Here is a 22,337-nt window from a genome sequence, read left to right as displayed (position 1 = left end):
TTCTTTTTTCTTTTTTTTTTCTTTTCTTTTCTTTTCTTTTCTTTTCTTTTCTTTTCTTTTCTTTTCTTTTCGTTCCCTCCTGCGTACGCGGATTTTCTCTTTTGCGGTTACCTACATAGATGTTACGCGAGCACGAGACATCCGATTTTCAATAACCGACAAGATAGTAGATAAGCTCGAGAGGTCTCTCTCAGATGCGATTTCTCACGTTTTCTCCCTTCGTGCATCTCCCACTTCCCTTTTCCTCCCCCTTCCACCCTGGAATTTATCTTTCCACGTTGCAGGAGGTTTTGCAGAGCTCCGCCGACGCCCCGGCAAAACGTAGCAAAATCAATAATCTGGAAACGCTAGGGAACTCCGCAAGGTCGATCGATTTCAAAGGAAAATTACAAACAACCGATTCGCGTATCTGTTTACTTCGCTTCTGGAAATTAGTGTAAATATAGTTGAACGTTATCGCGTTAGTCGTCCAGAGACACTCTCTGGAAACAGAAGGTATAACGTTACAGTAACTGGTGTCAAACGACCGATGGCTAAGTATACGTAAGCGTGCGAGCGAGCGAGCGAGCGAGCGAGTATGGATACAAGATAAACGTACTGTTTTCTTTAGGCATTAACCCTAAGCAAACGTGAAATATACGCCCCGAAAGATCGCGGGTGCAACGATAGTAGTATGCTCTTAATAACAATTCCGAGCTGAGATTTAATAAGAGATGCTTGCTCCTGACTGCCTTCGAGCCAAGAGAAGAGAAACGTTTCGAGTCGTTGCACTCTCCTATAAGCTTTGAAGAGGAGCTCGATGTAATTATCGATTTTCACGATAAATATTCGCTCCCATAAAGAAAGGATAGAACGATTTCCTTCTTCTTTACGTGACGTCCTTTAACCAGATTTATGAGAGGACTCTGCGAAAACCAGAGAGAGAGAGAGTCGATCGTTGAAACGATCTCGATAGAAATTCGATTCGAGAAACTTTTCCACCAAACTCTTTCAATGGAATTTACGAATGTTGGTTATCATGAATTAATACGTCTATACCATAGGACGTGGCAAAATCGATTTATTCCGAGCACGTACATATGTACGAACGAACGTACGTACGTACGTACGTACGTACGTACGTGTAGAGTCAACAAACTCGTCAGAATGTTACGTCATTGTTGTTCCAAACGCTTCATCCTCTTCTATCCGGCGTTTAACTCGACGAGAGCCAGCCAAGACTAAAATTAAAATAGAAGGTATATTTCGAGAACGATCTTCATAGACGCCGCTATGAAAATCATAAATTTTGAATATATGTAACGATACGCACACATGTATACTGCACACATGTGAACGATCTAAGAGGGTTCGTTAAACGTAGGAACGCTCTTATTACGTAAAAATAATCAGGTCGAGAGATTGCAAAGTGTATATTGCATACTATGCACACTACGATACATGTGTGTAGGTTAGTAGGAGATAACTCTCGGCAGTCATTTTTTTTTTTTTTTTTTTTTTCTTTTTTTTACTCGATGTAGAGGAGAAGCGCGCTTGTCTCTGCATGTAAAGCGTGCGATATATCGGCCCTGATGTAAACACCAGATATTCTCTCTCTCTCTCTCTCTCTCTCTCTCTCTCTCTCTCTGTCTCGTCTGATCCATGCGCAGCCAGCGCCAGAGATTACAATGACATTGCAAGAAAGCTCAACGTTATTTAAACGCGCTAAACGAGAAGAGTTTTTATTTATTTTTCCGCCCGAGTTTCGATATTAGCTCGAATAAAAGTGAAGATAAGCGTACCGGCAAGTCTGCATCTGGCAATTACGTCGACGTTTAAACGAAGAATAGTCGTTCGAAGTGAAACGAACCTTAGGATAATAATCGTAAACTCGTCGGATACAATACTGGTCTACTGTCTAATAAGAGAATGAGAGAGGATTATATCGTACACATATATCGTACGTTTTCTTTATCCGTATGTTCTCCGTTGCGGTTGCATACGTCGATGCGGTTCGTTCCATCGTCTTCGTCGTCGTCGTCGTCGTCGTCGTCGTCGTCCAGACTGATTCACGCCAGGCAATTACGCGAAATTACGATGGAATTGCAGAACAGGACAGACGCATGATTGTATTTGCTCTCTCGTGCCGTGTTCCGCGCCCGCCTGCCGTGTGCATTTACTTTCTCCCCTCCCCTCCCCCTCCCATCACTGACTCACTCGCAATCTCCTCCGAATTCGTTCATCGCCGTTTTTATCTCTGGAGCTGGACGACGAATCGTTAGTTTAGCAATTATAAAACGCTCAATAATCGTTACTACTCTCGCAATTACGCCGAGCGTCATTCTACGGCGCTTTTCAATCGAACAAACACTGCGTCCGTAATTCTGTCTCGCTGTTTCATTTAAATCGCGATTAAGTCGGCCGTCGGCCGTTCTCTCCCGTGCCATATAACGCTCGGATTAATTAAGTCGATATTATGCAGACTCTCGAGTATGACCGTCGGCTATTCCGATTACGTTACAATGTTGGCAGCGTTACGACGTTGGATAGCTGAGACTAATAGCATTAAAGTAATAGAGATGAATAGAGAGAGGGAGAGAGAGAGAGAGATCGTGTGAAAAAAGAAACTTTCATAAAAATGTCCAAAACTTGCCAAACGTCCATTGAAAAATTACGTTCCTTCTGGCTTTGTCTCGATTTTTGTCAAAAAGAAAAAAAAATAAGAAAAAAAAATATAAGAAAGAAAGAAAGAAATAAAAGTAGGTTAGAGTTAATAAAAAGATACAAACTCTCTTTCGACGATTAATAATACCAGGAGGTAGAATCGATCGTGGTTAATATCGATGAATGCTCGTCTTCCTTGGGATTTTTCATTCTCCGAATGCTTCTTCTCATCGAGCTTCTTTATCGACTTTTACGACGAGAACTTCCAAGAACGGATTTCATTAGCAGAGAGAGGCCTGATCTGTGTCTGTGTAGTAAAAAAGAAAAGACAAAATTGTAAGCCAACGAAAATCGAATGACGTCTCTCCCACGGTTGTCCTTTCGTGATCCATCCCTCGTTACTCCTCTTGTTGATCGCTGAATTTCGCCGGAGATACCAGATGGCGGACGAACGTTTCAAAGAGAATATTGAGAAAAAAGAAGAAAAGAAAAGAAAAGAAAAGAAAAAAACATTCGCTATTAACCACGACGGTCGTTACCTCGTAACAACCAGAGCTCGATCGTTAATACGTAGGAGTTGCACGTGTTTCTGGATTCTAAGTTTAAAATAAAAAGAAACGAAAAGCAAACAAAGAAAACGAAAAAAGAAAGAAAGCGATAGCTTCGTATAGCCCACACTCTATTTCCTTCAAAAGCTCGTATCGTCTCTCGCTATCCATCTATCTACCTATCTATTTCCCTTTTGTGTACGATGAAGAAATGTTTTTTCTCGTTTATTTTCGACAACACACCGACAACGATTCCACCATTCGCCAAAATCATCGGTTCGTGCAGCCTCCTGTGCGCTCTCGTTTTTCCTTTTCGACGAGAGAGAGAGAGAGAGAGAGAGAGAGAGAGAAGGCGAGAAGAAATATGTTATAGAGAGAAAGAGAGCAAAAGCCGAGAGATGCATTCTCAGCCACTGCGTCGTTTGGACGCGGAAAAGAGATAGGAAATGCGGCTTACACCCCGTATTTCACGTTTTATTGGGCTAAGAAACCCCCTCCGAGCAGCTCTATCCTCTGAACGATACGAGATACGTTCTCTTCGCATTCGGGTCAAGTGGCTATGAATATCTGTATACAGCTGCGGCCGTCCAAAGCAACCGGCCAATTTGTTTGCGACGTTCCGTTGGCTACTAGACTTCTTCCGTCGCTTCTTCGTCCTTTTGCTTACCTTTCTCAGAGAGGAATGACTTATGGTTTCGACGTTAGGGAACTTTAAGAAAATATGCGAAAAGCTTGATACAATTTGACGCCTCCGATATATTCGTCGATAATACTATCGAGGAATCATTCGAATCAATTCGAATCTATCTACGTTCGAGAATCTTACATTTATCGTGCCGAATGTTGTTTCTCTCTCCCCCCCCCTCCCCCCTCTCTCTCTCTCCATCCTTCTTTCTACATCCGACGAACGCTTGGCGATAAATTCGCGCAAAATTATGAATCGACGAGCAAATAGAGGATTCGATGTTCAGGGTACATTTACCCTGTAATCCACAAGATGCACGATGCATTCTGGCTCAAACTTGCCGGGTAATGACCAGAACTCGGTGTAAGTCACGATCCGGTATTACGAGGCGTGCTCGCGAGAACCATTTTAGGTTTTCAGCGTCGCGGTCCTCTTCCTTATTATCTCTCTTTATCTACTAGTATCGTTAAACAATTTCTATCCTATGTAATTATCTATCTTAAAATAACAAAATCTCGATGAGGATAATCTCTCGAGGTCAATAGACGAGAAAAATGTAGGACCGTTTTAATTATTGTTGTGTCTTAGTCGTGGCATTTCGTCGGTGTCTCGTAATGTAATAAAATGTTTTCGAATAGTGGAAAAAGGAAAGATGAAAATAATTTCTCTCTCTCTCTCTCTCTCTCGGTTAGCTCGACGTAAAAGCGCCTTTTGTTCTCTTTCCAAAAGGAAGCTCAGGTAGGCGGTAGCGCGTCGAAGTCCGAGCTAAGAATAACTCTCGAACAGAGTCGCCACGTGCCTAGTTGCATCTACCAGTCTTCTTCTTCCTCTTCGTCCTCGTCTCTGGACAGCTGTAACTGGTAATTGCGGCGACCGATGCGGTTTCTCCATTTCTTCTTTGCTCGCCTTTTTTCTATCCCTTTCTTCGAGTCGATCGATAAAGAAACGTCTTTCTCTCACCTAGGAGCACTTACCTCCTCGACATTTAACTCGATCCTTTTACAAGTTCGCGTGCATGCGAGACTGGTTGCGTGGCGAAACGATGGAAAAGAAAGAGAGAAAGAATGAAGCCGTCCACGTGGGTACTCATGATCCACGAATAAACGACTCGGCCTGCCCACGGTTCTATTGCTGTTACTACTTGCCGTCCGTCGTCGAGTGCCTACCGGCATTCGTCCGTTGATAAGTAATCGAGAGTCTTTCGGCTCGGAAGACGTGCCTTTACGATTCTTGCTTTTAAAGTCTCTCGAACGCGCGACGTATGCTTATCTAATTCGCCACGTCTCTTTCTCTATCTACCTTTCTTTCAGATAACGCTAACCGAAGAACGTCGCGACGTCTTCTTCTTCTTCATCATCTTCATCTTCATCTTCATCTTCTTCTCGTGGGATTCGACCGATTATCGAAGCAACTTGTCTGATATTCTTGTAAAAGTAAAATCGTCATTAAGCCTGGGAGACGAATGCTATAATTATATTACAAATGTTGCCTTAACGAATCTCTCTATCAAGATGCGATCTTCGTTGTAGGCGCCTAAAGACCGAACGGTTTAACGGTTTAATCGAGTATTAATCGTTCGAGAGGAAGTTTCTTGTTTTCTTTCTTTCTTTCTTTCTTTCTTTCTTTCTTTCTTTCTTTCTTTCTTTCTTTCTTTTTTTCTTTTTTCAGTTCTTCTCTCTTAGTTTCTAATGAGATAGACCGTGACGGGGGATAGAGCGAAGAGGGATATGCCGTTTCGTAAACGATCTTCGTAAACGAAAGGTATCATTTGCGAGCGAAAGAAAAACGAGATCGCCCTTTTCCGTCGTGCATTTGTAGGGCTGTGCGAGAGAACGCTACGAAGGACCCTTCTCGTTCCGATCAATTTTCTTTTTCCTCTTGACGTCCTTCCGGCGTCTCGCGCGCCAAAGGGAAATTAAAATGTTTCTAAACTCGGACGTCTGTTATTCGAACGAAGCGTACTTTCTCTTTCTCCTTCTTCTTCTTCTTCTTCTTCTTCTTCTTCTTCGATCGAAGGGAAGAGAATAAAAGGGAGAGATGAAAGGTTTTAGTTATTAGCCGAGCGCTCGCATTGTAATGCAATCTACGATAATCAGACGGTTTCGTTCGCTTTAACCGAGACAGAGGAGAGACGATCCCGCTGGGGAAGCAAATAAATCGGCTTGGAATCTCAACGATGGCTAAACCTTCCAGTTAAGTCGTGACGTCTGCCGAGCGAGACGCGTTTAAAATTAAATCTAAGCATAGCCGGTGATCTATCAGAGACCTGCTAGTTCAAAAGACAGTTCGTTCTTACAGTTCGACCTTGCCGCCATTCGTTACTGACATATTTTCATCGATTAAACACGTAATCTCAAAAGTTTAATTAATAATACAATCGATGCGCGTATAAAGATTTGTTGAAGAATAACGTAGCGTATTAAAATCCGTTGATCGGAAAGTAAGTTCATCCGTCGAAGCTCGTTCTCGAATGTCCCAAGGATACGAGTACGTCTCTTTTCCTCGGAACCGAACAAATATTTGTTGGGCCGCCTCCTCCCATCGTTCCCCGTCTCTTTGGAGTTCTCTCTTTAGAGAGGATTTAGCAAACTACGGAAATCTTAGATGCAAACAATGATTTTTCTTACAAGACTATCGGCTCTCGTGGTTTTTCGGAAAGGAACCTATAACTTGTACATATCTCCTCCGAGTTTGATATTATATATCTTGGAAGGTACGTTTCATATCCTTCATATACGTTTCCTATCCTTCCGGTTTGAGGATCATCGGTAGCTATTTACTCGCGAAATTAGCTACGTTCCGCGGTCAATGGAGAAACTCCATTGTCTTGCCACTTGGTACTTCGATGAATATAATTTCGAGCGTTGCACCGTATATATCCATCAACGTGGCCTTAATCATCTCGCCGAGATTAAATTGAGTCTGAGCTTCGAGCGAATACGTACTCGTGGAAGATTAAAACGTACTCGATGAGAGAGAAGAAAAGTTTGCAATTTCTATATTTAGTTCCGGTTAAAAGTTGCTGACTACTCTTTATTCGCTCGACGCTGGGTGATAGAACGTCTCTACGGATGCCAGTGATTGCTCCGTATTTGCGATATTCTATATTTTATTGGCTTAAACCTCTCTACCTCGTGAAACGAAATTCTAGTCCAATCGTGGCGCGCGTGCTTTACGTACTACCGGAACTCATTTATACGCGGACATCCTAAAGAGAGAGAGAGAGAGAGAGAGAATCTCGGTAGAAATAATATCTAATAATAATAACGATCGAATGGAAACTATATTCGTTTGAATGGAAATGAATTGAAATGGAAACACGATTATTATCTAACGTCCCATTTTTATTCGAAACGAGCAACGGGAAAGCAATCGTTGGTATCTATCGATTACATCGACGAAATAACTTTGTTTTAGATTTATGAATGATTTTGAAGCAACGCGTCAAAGTCAACGCACAACATGTATCGGAATATGTGTCGTTATCAACGAACACGCCAAAGGGCCGAAGGTACAAAAGCGTAGAATAAAGTTTTCAATGGCGATGACACCAAGTGCAATCGTACTTTTGGTCTTCTTCTATTCAGTACCGCGCACATAGAAAACTATCGTACATGTAAGAGAGCAATTCGTGTGATCGCAAATGACAGTGGCACTTTTACTTTAGATCCGAGCGTAGCCTTCCATTGTTCCATGCCCTTCCATTTTAAGCTACACACATTCGACGTTCTGACATTGGCTTCGACGATTTAGCGTTTCGATTGATACAGCGCTTATATATATATATATATATATGTATATACGTATGTATACATAAAAAATGAGGAGATATCATTATTCTACGTATAGGACAAAAAAGAAAGAAAACGTCGAGGGAGACTTAAAAAAACTCGTCTTTAAAATCCCTCGAGCATAGCTAGCTATCATCGAGTTGAACTTTTAGAGAGGGAAAGTAACTCTATAGGAATGTTGCGACGAGCACGTCGGTCCTCTGATACGCAGGAAACGTTTAGATTACAAGGGCACGGACTAGGCAAACCGGAGCACCTCTGTAAGCTTCGTATACGCATCTACATATGTACGTAAATATGCGTGTGTCGATGTATTCAAAGGTGCAACCCTTTCATTAGCGCGTAGGCCACGCGTTCTATTATGCCTGACAAAACATCCGATTCCATTGTCGGCGAACAATGTACGTCGTGGTCACGTGTTCCACTTTCGATCATTATTCGCGAAGTGTGCATAAAATTGACAAATTGCTCGCGATTCTCTCTCTCTCTCTCTCGTTCCATATCGCGAGGTTGCACGAGGGTGCACGGGCGAGTGAGAATTCTTTTCACGCGGCGTCTTGACGCCGTTGACAGCTGTCACCGACGTCGAGTTCGTCCTTCAAAAACAAAGATCGAGGAACGAGAGCGTCCCTCCATCGTCATAGTAGAGAGAGAGAGAGAGAGAGAGAGAGAGAGAGAGCACCAGCAGTCTCCAAATCCGACCCTATGCAGCTTTACGCACAGTGTGCCCTTTAAATCGTCGATTTAAAATCCATTCCCGCTACTCGAAAACTACCGAACGGTGAAATTTTAACGACGTATCCGCTCGCCCGAATAAAATTATTTAAGACGTGATATTGGCCACGAGAGCTAAATTCTTCCATTTTTTTATCTCTCATTTTTGTTCTCTTTTTCTGCTCTCTCTCTCTCTCTCTCTCTGTTTCACTCTCACTATTTTTGACACGGACACGACGCGTGCTTCGAAGAGATAAAACGTTCGCTTTTGTCTACTCTCGGTCGTCTTGAAAAACGGGCATTCAGAATCAGACAGTCGCGATCCCTCTTGATGGAAGGAAAAAGGGTCAAATAGCGAACGAGAACGGTAAAGTTTTTTTCATATCTTGTCCAAAGTCAAAGCCACGAATGAAGAGAGAAGATAAAGAGAAACGAAGCGCGGTCTTGCTCACTCTCATTCTCTCTCTCTCTCTCTCTCTCTCTCTCTCTCTCTCTTTCTCTTTCACGTGTTTTATCACAATAGGAAGAGAGGTCCCGTTGAGTGATACTTCCGACAAGGCAATCCACTGAAATAGATGAAGAGATCTTCCTCGGTAGCCGAGCACGCGTCAACTTTTGCTTGTTGCGCGCGCGCGCGTGTGTGTGTGTGTGTGTGTGTTTATAGATATACGAGTAGCATTTGTCTTGAGATGTTGTTCTTGTCTTGCCGTTTACGCGAGGTGATCTCAGAAACGTGACAATAGAACGCGTAATTAGGAATTAATTGGAGCGAGCGATCAAAGTTTGAAGAAGATAACAATTTTGTTCGATATTTGATTGAGATAAAAATTCATCGAAGTCTAGGGAAAGATTCCAATTATTTCTCCTCAAGAGTCAAGACGATTGTTATAGAGAAAGGTTGGGAATATATTGTAGTTAGGAACTAGAAAGCCAATGGATTAGAGTTTCTTTTTTCTCGAAGAAAGAAACGTTCATCCGTGAAACGGAGAGTTAGGATTAAAAGAAAGGCCGGAAAGGAGAAATAAGAAGTGACCGAAGGTCGGTCCGGTAACGTAAACGGAGGCGACGTGACGGTCGAGGACACGAGCCAACTCAAGCTTCTATTTCAACTTCGGGGGTGATAAATCGAATCTTGGAATTCTACCGTGGGCTTAACCCGGATAATCGGTCGAGACAGCGTGCTCGTTGCGTCTCGTTACTCACCGATGCCATATAAATTGTCTGGATTGTAGGCTAGCGGAAGTATTACCGTTAGACAAATCTTTTTTCTATTCAGGTGAATAGTCAAGAGAAGCAATTCTATTGAATTTTCGAATATACCTAATTATTTACGGTCATATTATCTTCCAACGGGTTCGAGGTAATCCATAGGAATCATCGTAGAATAAAAAGGGCGGTTTAATCGAACGGAGAAAAGAAAAAATACTTTATCGATATATTTCGTATACGAACGAATGATTTTCTAGCGTGACGAAAGATTTACTCGCCTTCGTCACGGTTTCAAACCGTCGTTAGATTTATTACCGTCGTTGCGTGAGAGGAGTCGCGTCGTCTCGATTTATTTCTCGTAACGCAACGTGTCGACGATGACGACGATGACGACGATGATTACGAGAAAGGCGCGGGAAAAACTCTAACCGAGTCGAGTTACCAGCTCGGCGGCCAGAAATTAAGGACTCCGCGAGCGATTAATTTAACGCTTACCCGTGTCGAGTCATTCGCGTTCGTTCTCCCCCAACCCTGTGTAGATTGGATCTTGAAAGCCCAAAGGCATCGTACACGTCACGATCTCCCTGGAAACGATCTCGTGCGAGTACGACGTTTTCATCGTACTCACCGACGATGCGACCTATTCGTACAATACGTTCGTTTTCTTCCTTTCGTTCCTCGAACGAGTAAGCGAGCACCTTAAACGTATGTAAACTTCTTTGCTGGGGAGACAAACGGATTACGCGTCGATTAGCGTGCCACTCGTTGTAGCATATCTTGTTCGAGATACGCCGACGGCAAGAAGAAATAAAACGTCGTACGCGCGGATTACTCACGTTTAACGCGTCGGACGAAGCGTATTATCGAGCACGTGGCGATGATGTTCCTTGGTTGAGGCAGGACGATGAAAGTCGATCAACAGGCACGTGTGAACTTTTCTCCTCGAAACACCGCACGCCGTTTCCTCTTGGTACTTCATCAGAAATTTACGAGATGTACCTGATCTTTGATCTCTCCCTTTCTCTCTCTCTCTCTCTATATATATATATATATATATATATATATATCTATCTATCTATCTATCTCTCTCTCTAAATCTCTCGTGATCGATATTTTGAAAATCTTTTTTACGGAGCGATATTCTGTCTCGAAAACGAAGACAAAGATCGACGATACACCGAGAGTCGATGGACTCTCTCGAGCCAGATCTTTATAATTAGAATCTCGATCGAGCCAGACGAAAGATTTTATTTTCTCTCGTAGTAGATATCTCGAATCTTGTTTTTGAACGCTCGCAAGATCGTCGAGACGCGGCCCCTGTCTTTCGAACTCTTTCGAAAAAAGACTGAATATCGTCGAGGAAATCACGCGATCTCTTCCGCGTTCGCAAAAAAGATACGTCAGTTGCGCGAAATCCGCCGACCGACGAAACGTTCGTGTCTTGAAACGGAGCACAGTCACGAAGAGACGGATCGACGCACGCCCGTCCTATTCTACGCTCGCGTGATATATTTATAGCGTCAAAATGGAGAAGTCTGCGTGTAAATCGTCCATGACACGATTTTCCGAGGCGATGCTCAAAGGGACTCGATGATTTACGAGAGAGATCTCGTCTTTCTTTCTTTTTTTTTTTTTTTTTCCTATTTTTTTCTCTTTTTCCTTTTTTTCTTTTTTTTTTTCGCGAGCACAAGAGGAACGGACAGGGTCCTCTTCGCTCGACGGTCAATGACAGAAGTGCATCGGATGGCTTAAAGACCGTGGCGCACGTAGTAGACTCGGACGGGAATCGTCTTAATTAGGCGCGATTAACCGAGACGCGGCGGTGCAAGTCTCGAACGGACAGGCAGAAGGAACAGAGAGAGAGAGAGAGAGAGAGGCCAAGAAAGAAAGAGAGAAATGGCTAGATGGAAGGAGAGCGAGACGTTAACGGAGCACGCGAGTTACTCGGAACTACGAGTAGTCGAGAGGCTGCGACTCGTTCGCTTGGTGACCATCGTAGCACTGAACACCGAGAGTAGAGTTCTCTCGAGCGAAGAGCGTAGGGCTTCGGCTTCGTGTATTCGATCTCCCTCCCTCGCTCCTCTCTCTCTCTCTCTCTCTCTCTCTCTCTCTCTCGCCTCACCCCCTGTCACCTCCCCTTTCTCTTCATCGCACTATTTTGTTCGCATCTTTTTCTCCCGCGCTAGCTCGACCTTCCACGTGTATATTCACGTGGTGGCACGCACACGTTCGCCCACGTGGTTTCCGATGTTAGTCGGCATCAGTCGAAAAAAATGTCAGGACGATAAGGACGCTGATTCTTTCGCTACGTGCGCAAACTGTGCATCTGGTTTCTGCTGTCAGTTGGTGTTTAATGTTACTCGAAAAGTTAGCGTAAATAAAATGTAAACATTTTTTTTTTCTTTTTTTCTTTTTTTCTTTTTTTTTTTTTTTTTTTTTAAATCATAACGACGCGACGATATATTGGAACTTTTGCTTCGTCGTTTCTTTTCCTTTTCTTCCCTCTTGTCCGTCGAATCATTCGGATCCAGCGTTTTATACGCCGCTTTTTACGAAAGCTCAAGCGTTGCCATCAAACAACTTGTTGATATAATTTCTGTAAACATACTCGTATCTCAAAGTCCTCCAAAGATCCTTCAGAACGTATGTTTACAAAATTGTAATAAAATTGAATGATATCTGAGCATGTAGATAAGAGTACGCGCGATTCGATCCCGTCCTTGAATGAGATTTGAAACTACGTATTTGCAATAAGGTTGTACGGTGTTTTTGTTTCTTTCTCTCTTTTTTTTTTTTCTTTTTTTCTTTCTTTCCTTTCTTTCTTTTCTTTTTCTTCTCCGCTGGTTTATCCTTCGTTCGTCTGTGGTTGAAAATAATCGAGTAAACTCGGCGCGTCATTACAATGACATCGCATTCCGATCCGCCAATGTCACTCTTCCATTAAAATATTCGATATGTCGCGTTCGATCATTATCTTTATATAAGCATGTTCTTTCGAATATACTTATGAATGCGTTGAATTATACGTTAATTAGTACCGTCGAACTAGGTGAGAGATGCCTTGGAGTAAAAAGAAAACTTTGGAAAAAGTGGGAAGACGAAAGAATCCTTACTTTGCCTTAACTCGGGTCATCTCTCGATATTCTTATTTTTTACGAAACGCCAAAACTTTTCGATCCATCCTTTAACAACTTTCTTCGCTAACGATCGTTTAAGAGAGTTTTAAATACTTTCGATGAGATCTCTTAGAAAGATCTGGGATAGGCGACAAAGTACTCTTCGCACTCACACCCCTATTTCTCTCTTGTACAAGAGTGTACACTCGATAATTAATTTTTCGAACGCTCCTCTCTCTCTCTCTCTCTCTCTCTCTCTCGCGCGCGCGCGCGCGGGGATATAGGATTAAGGAAGAAATCGATCAATGATACGACGCAATGGTTTAAGTTAGGCCGTCGAGTTTATAGACCGAGAGTTATCGGAAAAATCACCGGCGCATTCGTACGGAGCAAAACACTTAACGATTTCACGAAGCCTCGGCCCACGCATCTCGAATCAAATATAAATGCAAATCTATGAATACTCGCGTATAGAGTCGAAGCGCCGCGCCGACGGAGGCCATGCACACACGGTTTGACGCAGGGAGGAATTCTGAAGCGCGCCTCCTCGCTAATGCAATCGAATTTCGAGGACGTACGTACGTACGTCTCCCAGTCGTACTCGGCTCGGCCGTTAATTTGATTCACAAATGAGGTCGTTAATACTTTTCTCCGCATTAACGTTCCCGGGCACTTCCAAGCGATCGCGACTGTTTTCTACAACCTCCTCCGGCTTAACACCGAGACGAATCCTTTTTTTTTTCCTTTTCTCGTTCTTGCGCAATCGAATAAAATTGAAAGAAGAAGAAGAAAAAGAACGGACGTTACGTCATAAATCTTGAAATCTCCATTGATCCGGCTCGGGATCGATCTAGACGATTACGCCGTGAGAAAACTGCTAAATGGAATTCCATTAACGGCCGTTAACTCTTTGCACGCCGATCGAATGACAAAACGAGAGAATTACACTGTCTCCTATACTGATATGTATGCGCACCTGTGCCCATTTACTTATGCGCACCGTGCGTCTGGCATTAAATGTCTTACAACGAAACAGACGCACGATTTCCGACGCGGAGACATTTTCAAGGATCTCGAAGGACGCCAATATCCTCCCTTGGCCGTTCGACTTTCCTTCCTCTCTCCGCTCGTTAAATTCTTTGCTAACTCCATTTTATCGCTTTGTCGCGAATATCTCTCTTTTTATCAATGGGACGAGAGAAGTTTACTACAACGAGAATCCTTACTACCAACGTGTTTGTAGGCACGTTTACGTTATTTTTTCCCTACGACATCTGAAAAACACGTGCTCGCGAATTCCCATAAGCGAGTCCTTTTCTCTTTTGTCTCTCTTCTTTTTCATTTCTTTTTCTTCCTCCTTTTTCCTTTTTACCAACGATAATAAGTCCCTTATCGTTAGAGACGGGATGGTTCGTTTCGTATAATGGCAATATACGAGACGTACTCGTCGTTCGGAAATGAATTTTTAATCGCAATCCCGTTTAGCTGTTTGTGAATAAATAAGACCAAGGAGAGTATCGAGTACGGATTCGTTCGAATAAGCGCAAAGCTTTTTATCGCAGCTTATATATATGAAATAGCTAGTACAGCGGTTAAACGTCATCCGACTTAACTCTCTATTTCTTTTATTACGTTTTTTCTTTCCTCTCTCTCTCTCTCTCTCTCTCTCTCTCATCCTACCCAGCCCATTCCCAGCCGCCGCCGAAAGAAACTACTCTCGCGTCTTTTTACCTCTTTACCTCATTTTCGAGATCGGTCGTAGGTTATCGGTTTTCCGGGACTCTGTCGAAGAAGTTTCGAAAAAGAGCAATCCCTCGGGGTAGGAATACTCTGCTCGATTTGACGGGAAGAGCGAGCCGATTTGCTCCGGTAACGAGCGCGCGCGGTGATTACCTACCCTACCTACCTACGATTTAAAAAAGAAAACTTTTAAACTTTCCTTTCAACCAGTACTCCGTACGTTCGACCGATCGAAAATCGGTCGTTGCAAAAGTCTCGTTAGTGTTAGGGGGAAAAAAAAAAAAAAATAAAGATATAATTAATAGATAAGAGATACGAGTAAACACGTATCATAAAGGATAGTAGCATAGAGAAAAAAAAAATGCTTATCGACTTACGTCGTAAAAGGAAAAAATTCTGTTTGGTTAAAAACGAAACATAAAGAGGCGCATCCTTAATTTGGAAGGAATGCTCGATAGAACGGAATAGCTACGAGGTTAGAGAGTAACCTATTTGAAGAAGGAAAATATGAAAAACGTTGTGCTTCTTCTAGGATGAATGGGGAGGGCGAGGACTTTGGATTCTAGAGACAATATTTGTAGTAATAACATCTTGACGATTCCTTATACGCGTTTGAAGAACCTGAAGAGCCTACTACTTCTCTACCTCCTGGAACGCCTTTCAGCGCCTCGAATAACGCGTCGTCCCTCGACGATGTTTGATTTGATTTTCTGTCTCGAAAGAAGCGTGACAAGAGTCTTATAGCGACTACGAAAGCTTGACTACTCCTACGCATTTACCAACACGAACATATACGGTAGCTTAATGTGTCTACTTTTATTCGATTCGACGAAACGCGTCCTTCGAAAGGATCGCGTTATTAAATTCGTTCTATCTATCTGGATTCTAAGAATTCTTCGAAAGTTAGAGGATAGTAGTTGTCCACTTATCCACGAGAGATAATTACGACGTAAAGTTGGTTTTTCTTTTTTTTTTTTTTTTTTTTTTTTCTTCTTCTTCTTCTTTTTTTCTATTTTTACTTTTCTCTATTCGAGCACCGGCCGAAGCGTAATCTCGTATACGATCGTTAACGTTGACAATTTTACGAACGACTGTGGAAAAAAGGAAGAAGCGGTTCTGAAAAAGGGAGGACCGGAGAAAAGACCCTTTTTCTCACTTTCGTATACTTTCCGCGTGTAAACGTTCTCCACACGCACGTGACGTTTATACAATATGCCTCCATAGAACGCATGCCGGTTGAATATTAAGTGCTCTCTTTCTCTCTTCTTCTTCTTCTTCTTCTTCTTTCTCAGCTAACTTGAAAAACGACTCGCTTTTAAATCATATATCCTTAACGTATGTATATCGGGAAGAGGTCGACTACTCTTAGAGAAACGAGAGACACGTTACGAATTTCGTCGACAAGATCGTTTTCGTTTATTTCCGAAAGTAAACGAACACTTTCGGGAAAGGTATTATGTATATTACCTTTGATTCGTTAAACGTTAAGCGCTGTCGAGTAGACGAACGATCGCAAACCGCGAAAAGTTACTCGGCTTGAAAGGTCTACCGCGTCAAAGGAATGGAAAGGCGTGTTGGTTCGCTCAACGGGCATAACTTAGAAACGTATGCTGATGTCCGAGAAGCAACTTGGACGATGAAGTCGTACGATTTATTATGAATTTGCACGCCTCTCTCGGGTCCGTATACATATATGTGTGTGTGTGTGTGTGTGTGTGTGTGTCAGTGCCGTCGAGGAGAGGCAGGTGGTGATACCGCCTTTCGCTGAAGCTTCACGGAAATTGTTAATACTTTTCTTCCGTATCGTCGTAAATTCCCTTTTTTTGATCGAGACACGATTTGTACTTCGAGCAATGCCATGAAAATTTTTACATTTCGTATCTCTATCTCGTCCGACTTGATTTTCGATCGTCTGTCTTAAAAGTCGCATTTAAAAATGAAAGGGAACGTGCTCTGACCAAGCACCTCTCTCTTTCCTTCGCAGAAAGGTGCTACCTAAGGGCAGCGACATAAAGTCCGGCGGCTTGCATCGAGAACATTTGCGAACGAAACGAGGACTCGCCGATATATTCCTAGGCAATAAAATCGATATAGCCCTTTGTCCCAAGGAATCATCGATCAACTTTCGCCCGACAGACGCGCATTACGTTACTTTACTGCCTGTTTAAGAGCCGCAGTTAAACATTCGTAGGAGCCCTTGACCTCGCGCACTCTCCTCGTTTGCTCGCTCTCTCTTCCACCTCCCTCCCGGCCCTGTTTTGCTTTTCTTTGCGCTTAAAAGTACATCTCTTCTTGACGCGTTAGAGATCGTCGACCTTAGAACGTTGAAAAAATAAAAGAAAGAAAAAGGTAGGAGAGCCGCGATAATAGATTCGATTCGCTCGATATTTTTCACGATCAATCGACGATCAATTTTATGCTCGTTAAGCAAACACATTTGGCCGTTTTCCGTCCGCGCGCAAGCGAGAGAGAGAGAGAGAGAGAGAAAAGGGCGGTACGATCTCGCTCCTCGTTCTGCTCTAAACGCAAAAATACAAAAGCCGAACGTTTTTCGTATGGAACCGGAAGCACTCTCGGGCTCTTCCGTTCGCTCTTCCCTCATTATCGTCGTTGTGACCGAGTCCACCTACTTTCTTTTTTTTCTCTTCCATGGCTCCGTTTCGTTAACTAGTCGTCGAATCTGACACACTTTTTCTATCTCGATTACCAAGATGTCGATTGATTAGTCGACGATTCCTTTATCCAAAATTTCCATCTTCTTCCATCTTTTTTCTATCCCTCTAAGCTATCGTTAAAGTTTTAATTAAATCCGGCACTGATAGGAAGTGGCCTATACCATTGTCTTGCCATCCAGAAATAAACTTTCCTCTCAAGGTGATCAAAGTCGAATGAACTTCCGTCTTCTCGATTGGAAGATCTAAAGGGCGAATTCCAAATTTTCCAAAATGCGCGATCCTCGAGAAAAGGTCCCTTTTCTATTTTCTACTCCATTCGTCTCTGATGGCCAAGCATTTTCCTAAGCGTCGATCGCTCTCCCGAGGAAAAGGAATAGAAAAGAAAAAAAGAAAATAATAATAAAACGTTTGCGGAATGTTCTCCTTTTTTTCTATGCGCCGAGTTGGCGCACGCATAAGGGATATTTAAAAAATTCTATAGGATCAAGGACGGGCATACAGGATTATCTACTTCTGTGCTTTATTATTACTTTTTGTAACGATGAGATTATCCAGAAGCAACGGCCTCCTTCGATGCTTCTCTTTTTCCTTTTGTCTTTACTTTTTATCTTTTAATTAGCATATATAATCTCAAGCATAAAATAACGTACACGAAACACGGACGCTATGCCGAGGAGATTCGTGATCTAATGGAGTGTCTCTGGGAATGATATATATAAGTATCGTTCGTTGAAAATTCACATGTTAGTTCGATCGATTAATATTGTCGATGAAAATTTTCAATAAAATTCCTTTATATCAATTCTCTTGATTATTAAGAAATTCGGGCTAATAAAAGTAATTGCTTCGTTCGATTTATAAGCACGCGACGATGTAATTAATTAATCATGTAAGACGGCAATAAATATATGCACGTATGCAAATGAATTTTCACTTATGGATCCATTCAGGGTCGCGTTGTTTTTTCTTTTCTTTTCTTTTCTTTTTTTTTTTATGATAACACGTTTACCTTCCCTCGCTTTTCTTTCTTTTTTTTTTCTTTTTTAAGGAAGTAAAATTTCTATATTTTTACGTCGGATTGTTCGGTAAGATTGAATGAAATGGAAAAAATGAATTTTTTAAGTAGGTTTGCAAAGGGAGAGCAACCGACTTTCGAGTGAGTAATTTCGATAACGAATTTCTTTCTTGTCTTTTTCTTTTTTTTTTTTTTTTTTTTTTTGTTTCACGCTACGAGCTCCCTTACCCAAGAAGACATCCTCTTCGTGTCGACGCTAACGTTTCCATTAACCTCGGTTTAAGGCCCGTGCGTGACTTTGACGAGGATCGAGTCCTCCTCCCCTTTTACCCTTCTTTTTCATCCCATATTATTCGGGAACACTTGGGAGGTCGCTCGTAATCGGCCTTGCGGCGAGCCTCAGATCCCGCTTCCTTCTTTTTCTTTTTCCCTCTCTCTCTCTCTCTCTCTCTCTTTTATTCTTCGTCCTACACTAGAGTGTATCGTAACACGACGTATCGACCACTTCGTATTAGACCACGGCCACGAGTTTAAGGGTCGATTTCCTCTCGATAAAAGGATCGAGTGATAAGTGTGACCATTTAAATAGGTGACGGTTGAAAAGTGTCCTAAAGTGAGTTTCATTTATATAATTATTTTGAAGGGTAGAAATAGGGAGTAGGAGAATTTACGAAAACGTGTTCGTTATCGAGAAACAAGTTTGGATGTTTGTAGCCTCGAGGAAACATCGCAGAAACGATAGGAGACGGATTCGGAACGGAGAGAACGAGAGAAACGAAATCGAATTTCGCTGAAACATGGTCGACCGGTGCGTAGTAAGCCTTCATCCGGTTTTAGATGTTCCAGCTCGGCCCTATTGTTGGCTACACAATAATTGCCGTTAGAGCAGCGAGTAATACGGGAAAAGGAGGTTCATTCGGCAACGATAGCAAGAGCTATTACGTTAAATGCCAGTAATTAAGCCAGCGGCTCTCCCTGCGACTCTCTTCTGGTTTTGCTTTTACCTTTTTAGAGATGTCTCGCGCCACGGCTCTACGTATCGAATGCAAATTATTATCGACCGTATTGCATTAATAAACGCGAGTTAATAAATATTCAGGTAGATCGATTCGTTTCCAACATCTTCTCTTTCTCCTTTTCCTTTTAAATAACGTCAGCACGTATCCGCGTCCACGCGAATCGACGATTGATTTATTATTAAAGTAAGTTGCACGTTATTTCAGTAGCACCCACGGATTCGTTCGTTCGTTCGTTCGTTCGATGCCGTTTTGTCCTACGTAGGATACGCTACGCTCGGCCTTCTAAATTTAAATATATCGCAAGGAAAAATATTCGTCCGATAGCGCCGCGACGAACGTATTCTCGTCGAACCTAAACTTGAAATTTATTCGGTTCCCGCTAAAGAAAAGAAAAAAAAAAAGAAAAAGAAAAAGAGGAAAAGAAGATAGGTTATTTATAAAAGATAGAAAAGAGATTGTTAGAAAGTTTTCAAAGGTTCAAAGCTTTTCGAGGATCGAGGAAGAAATGAGAACCACTTTCGTGTAATCGACACTCTAGAGAGAGAATACACAGCGCGGCCGAGGGCGTCTATTTCTCACGCTTAACTATTACCGTGTCAAGCTCGTGCCCGAGTTATTTGCGCCAAGAAGCATTACTTCGAGGAGGAGCCCTCGTGAATTTCGAAAAAGGTCCTTGAAACAAGAGAGAGAGAGAGAGAGAGAGAGAGAGAGAGAGAGAAGACGTTGATAACTTTCGTCGTCCCTCTTTCTCCATCGCGCGTACGTTCGAAGAGTTCGAATGTTGAAAATAAAAACGTCGATCGGTCGTAAAATATCGAAAGACGAAAAGTTTCGATGGTGGTAAGGGAAAAAATGTTTTTGCCAGATACCCCGAACACTTGACGAGACTCGGCGGGAGAGGATTTACGCGGTCTCTCTCATTGGGTTTTGCGTTCCAAGCAGCATTAAGGAATCCTCGTTGCGTTTTGTCTTGCCCCCATTGACGCGGCGCCTGTCCGATCGTTTGCCGGACCACCCCGAAGATTCTCCGTCTCTCTTTCTCTTCTTCCACTCCAGATAATCAAGTTTTTGCAGCAAACTTCATTTTTACGTGATCGTGAGGAGAAAATAACGAAAAAAAACAATGTCCTTTCTTACTTGATTATTTCTCTTTGCCAAAGGACAAGGTCTTTTTCGTGCGGCGAAATTAATAATAATAATAATAATAAGTGCTCTCTGGCGAATCGTAGGTAACAATAGGGTGGGACGAAAGAACGTATGAAAATTGGTCGGAGATGCGTCTTAAGGAAGATCCCAAGAATCTCTTTCAAAACGGTCTAGTTCAGTCCAGTCCGTCTTTCTCGAGGCAAAAAAGGACGTATCTCGTTCGAAATATGTAATGTACGCCTATTCTGCTCTCTCTGTCTCTCTCTCTCTCTCTCTCTCTCTCTCTCGTCCCTACCTTCTTTTCTCGACTTAAATTATGCGCCCTTATCTAAAGGGGGTTCGAAATAAGCTCGCAGCATTTCCCCCGCTAAATTTATTAGCCTCCTTGTCAGTTAAATAAATATCAAAGATATCTTGCTTGCTACGTACGGCTGCTAAATCTGTCGTTTTGGATGGCACCGGGGGAGTTTAGGAAAACAGAGGAAAAGAGAAAAAAGAGAAGGTTGTCTCGATATTTCGAAAGACGAAACTTTCCAGAGGCAGGAGAAGAGAGTACGCGTGCCTGTTTTTCTTTCCAACTTTCCTCGATCACCCACTTCCTCGGTGGTTTCTCCTTTCAAATTTATCATCATTATGGATTCTGGGAGAAGGTTGCTCTGCCGATTCCACGTGCCCATATTTCAGGCCATGGACAGGAATTCCAATGGACTATCAAAGACTCTAAGTTTCTTTAAGTATCCGTTCTTTAAGTATCCACTTGTATAAATTGATCGATAATTTCCTTCGGACTAATTATAACGTAATATTAAACTCCGATTTTAGATTCGATATAAAGATCGAAATAAAGATGGGCGCGCGTGACATTCCTTCCTGACAACTTAAATCGTTAAATGTAGATGCAACATCGAAGAATCTAGTTTCGGGTCGGAAATTTCAATATATCAAGCGTAGATGTAAAGGTGGATACGAACGCGCCTCGTGACAAATATGAACGTCGCAAAGGAACGGTGCCGTGTCTACGAATCCCAGTGAAATCTTTTTAAATTCCCCACCGAGGCCAATCTCTTAGTAACCACCTACCGAGTCGAGCCAATTTCGATTTTGCAAAATTTTCTTCTATCCCGAAGCTCCTACTTTTTATTTAATTTTATTTAAAGATTTAACTTTATCGTACATTTTTTCTCGTGAATTTTATTCCAGTGAATTTCTTAATCGCAACCGATACTATAAACATCGTCGGAGATACGTAGGTAGATTCGCGAAGAAATAGTTCCCCCGGCAATGTGAAATCTTTCTTTTTTCTTTCTTCGTTTTTTCTTCGTTTTTTTTTCTTTTTTTTCTTTTTTTTTTTTTCTTTTTTTTTTTTTTCTTTTTCTTTTTTTTACGACGAACTAGGTGAGGTACCTTCGATCGGCTAGAACGGAGAACGTGTCGGAATTCTAGGGTGTATTGTTCGTGACTTGGTACTCTGCCAGTTTCGAGCGTTCTGGTACACAGTAGCTGGTACCGCTTCCTCACCCTGGTAGCAGCACCTTATTAATGAGCTACCCATTTTCACGAGTGATTTACCGTTTCCCTTTGTAATTCTTCCTACAGTCTCCGTTGCTAAAGTATTTAATGCAAACGTTCTCCATATACTACGCATAACCACATTCTGTCATTCTCTTTGGCGCATTTGAGATACCTAAGAGAGAGAGAGAGAGAGAGAGAGAGAGAGAGAGGTCTACCCTTGGTCTGCCCTTGGTCTACCCTTATCGACCAAGCATCTCTTTCTCTCTCTCCCACGATATTATTCCCACGGCGGGTGGGCTTCTTTCCTTATTTTTCTCCTTTGTCCATTGACGAGACAACATTTGTCTCGTTTATGCGTTCGATGGTTAAACCACGCACGTAGACAGAGAGTAGGAAGTCGAGCCAAAATGAAACGACGTGTAGAAACGCGAGGGGCGAATAAAGCTTCGACGATTTATTCGTCTCGGACTTGAGAGAAGCGCCGATCTAAATATTTGAGAGCGCAGGAGCGCTCGAAGCGACAG

At 42.4% G+C, this 22,337-nt stretch overlaps 2 protein-coding genes across 4 annotated transcripts in view; one reads left to right on the top strand and one right to left on the bottom strand.

Annotated features, from left to right (window-relative positions):
* LOC124956521 (mediator of RNA polymerase II transcription subunit 20) overlaps positions 1-22,337 on the top strand; it is a 63,106-nt gene that overhangs the window by 16,050 nt on the left and 24,719 nt on the right. The window lies entirely within an intron of this gene.
* The window catches only part of LOC124956513 (facilitated trehalose transporter Tret1-like), a 53,756-nt gene that overhangs the window by 15,763 nt on the left and 15,656 nt on the right, over positions 1-22,337 (bottom strand). Inside the window, exon 1 of one of the 2 annotated variants that reach the window (XM_047512439.1) lies at positions 10,427-10,610. The exons of the other annotated variant lie outside the window; for it this stretch is intronic. The gene's annotated coding sequence lies outside the window, so the exon portion shown is untranslated. Of the gene's footprint in view, positions 1-10,426; positions 10,611-22,337 lie in introns of those variants that run through there. 2 annotated transcript variants of the gene reach the window in all.

The sequence above is a fragment of the Vespa velutina genome, chromosome 22 (assembly GCF_912470025.1).
Source record: "Vespa velutina chromosome 22, iVesVel2.1, whole genome shotgun sequence".
NCBI classification, from domain to species: Eukaryota; Metazoa; Arthropoda; class Insecta; order Hymenoptera; family Vespidae; genus Vespa; species Vespa velutina.
Note: the sequence above shows the minus strand (reverse complement) of the source record. Positions and strands in the feature narration are given on the sequence as shown.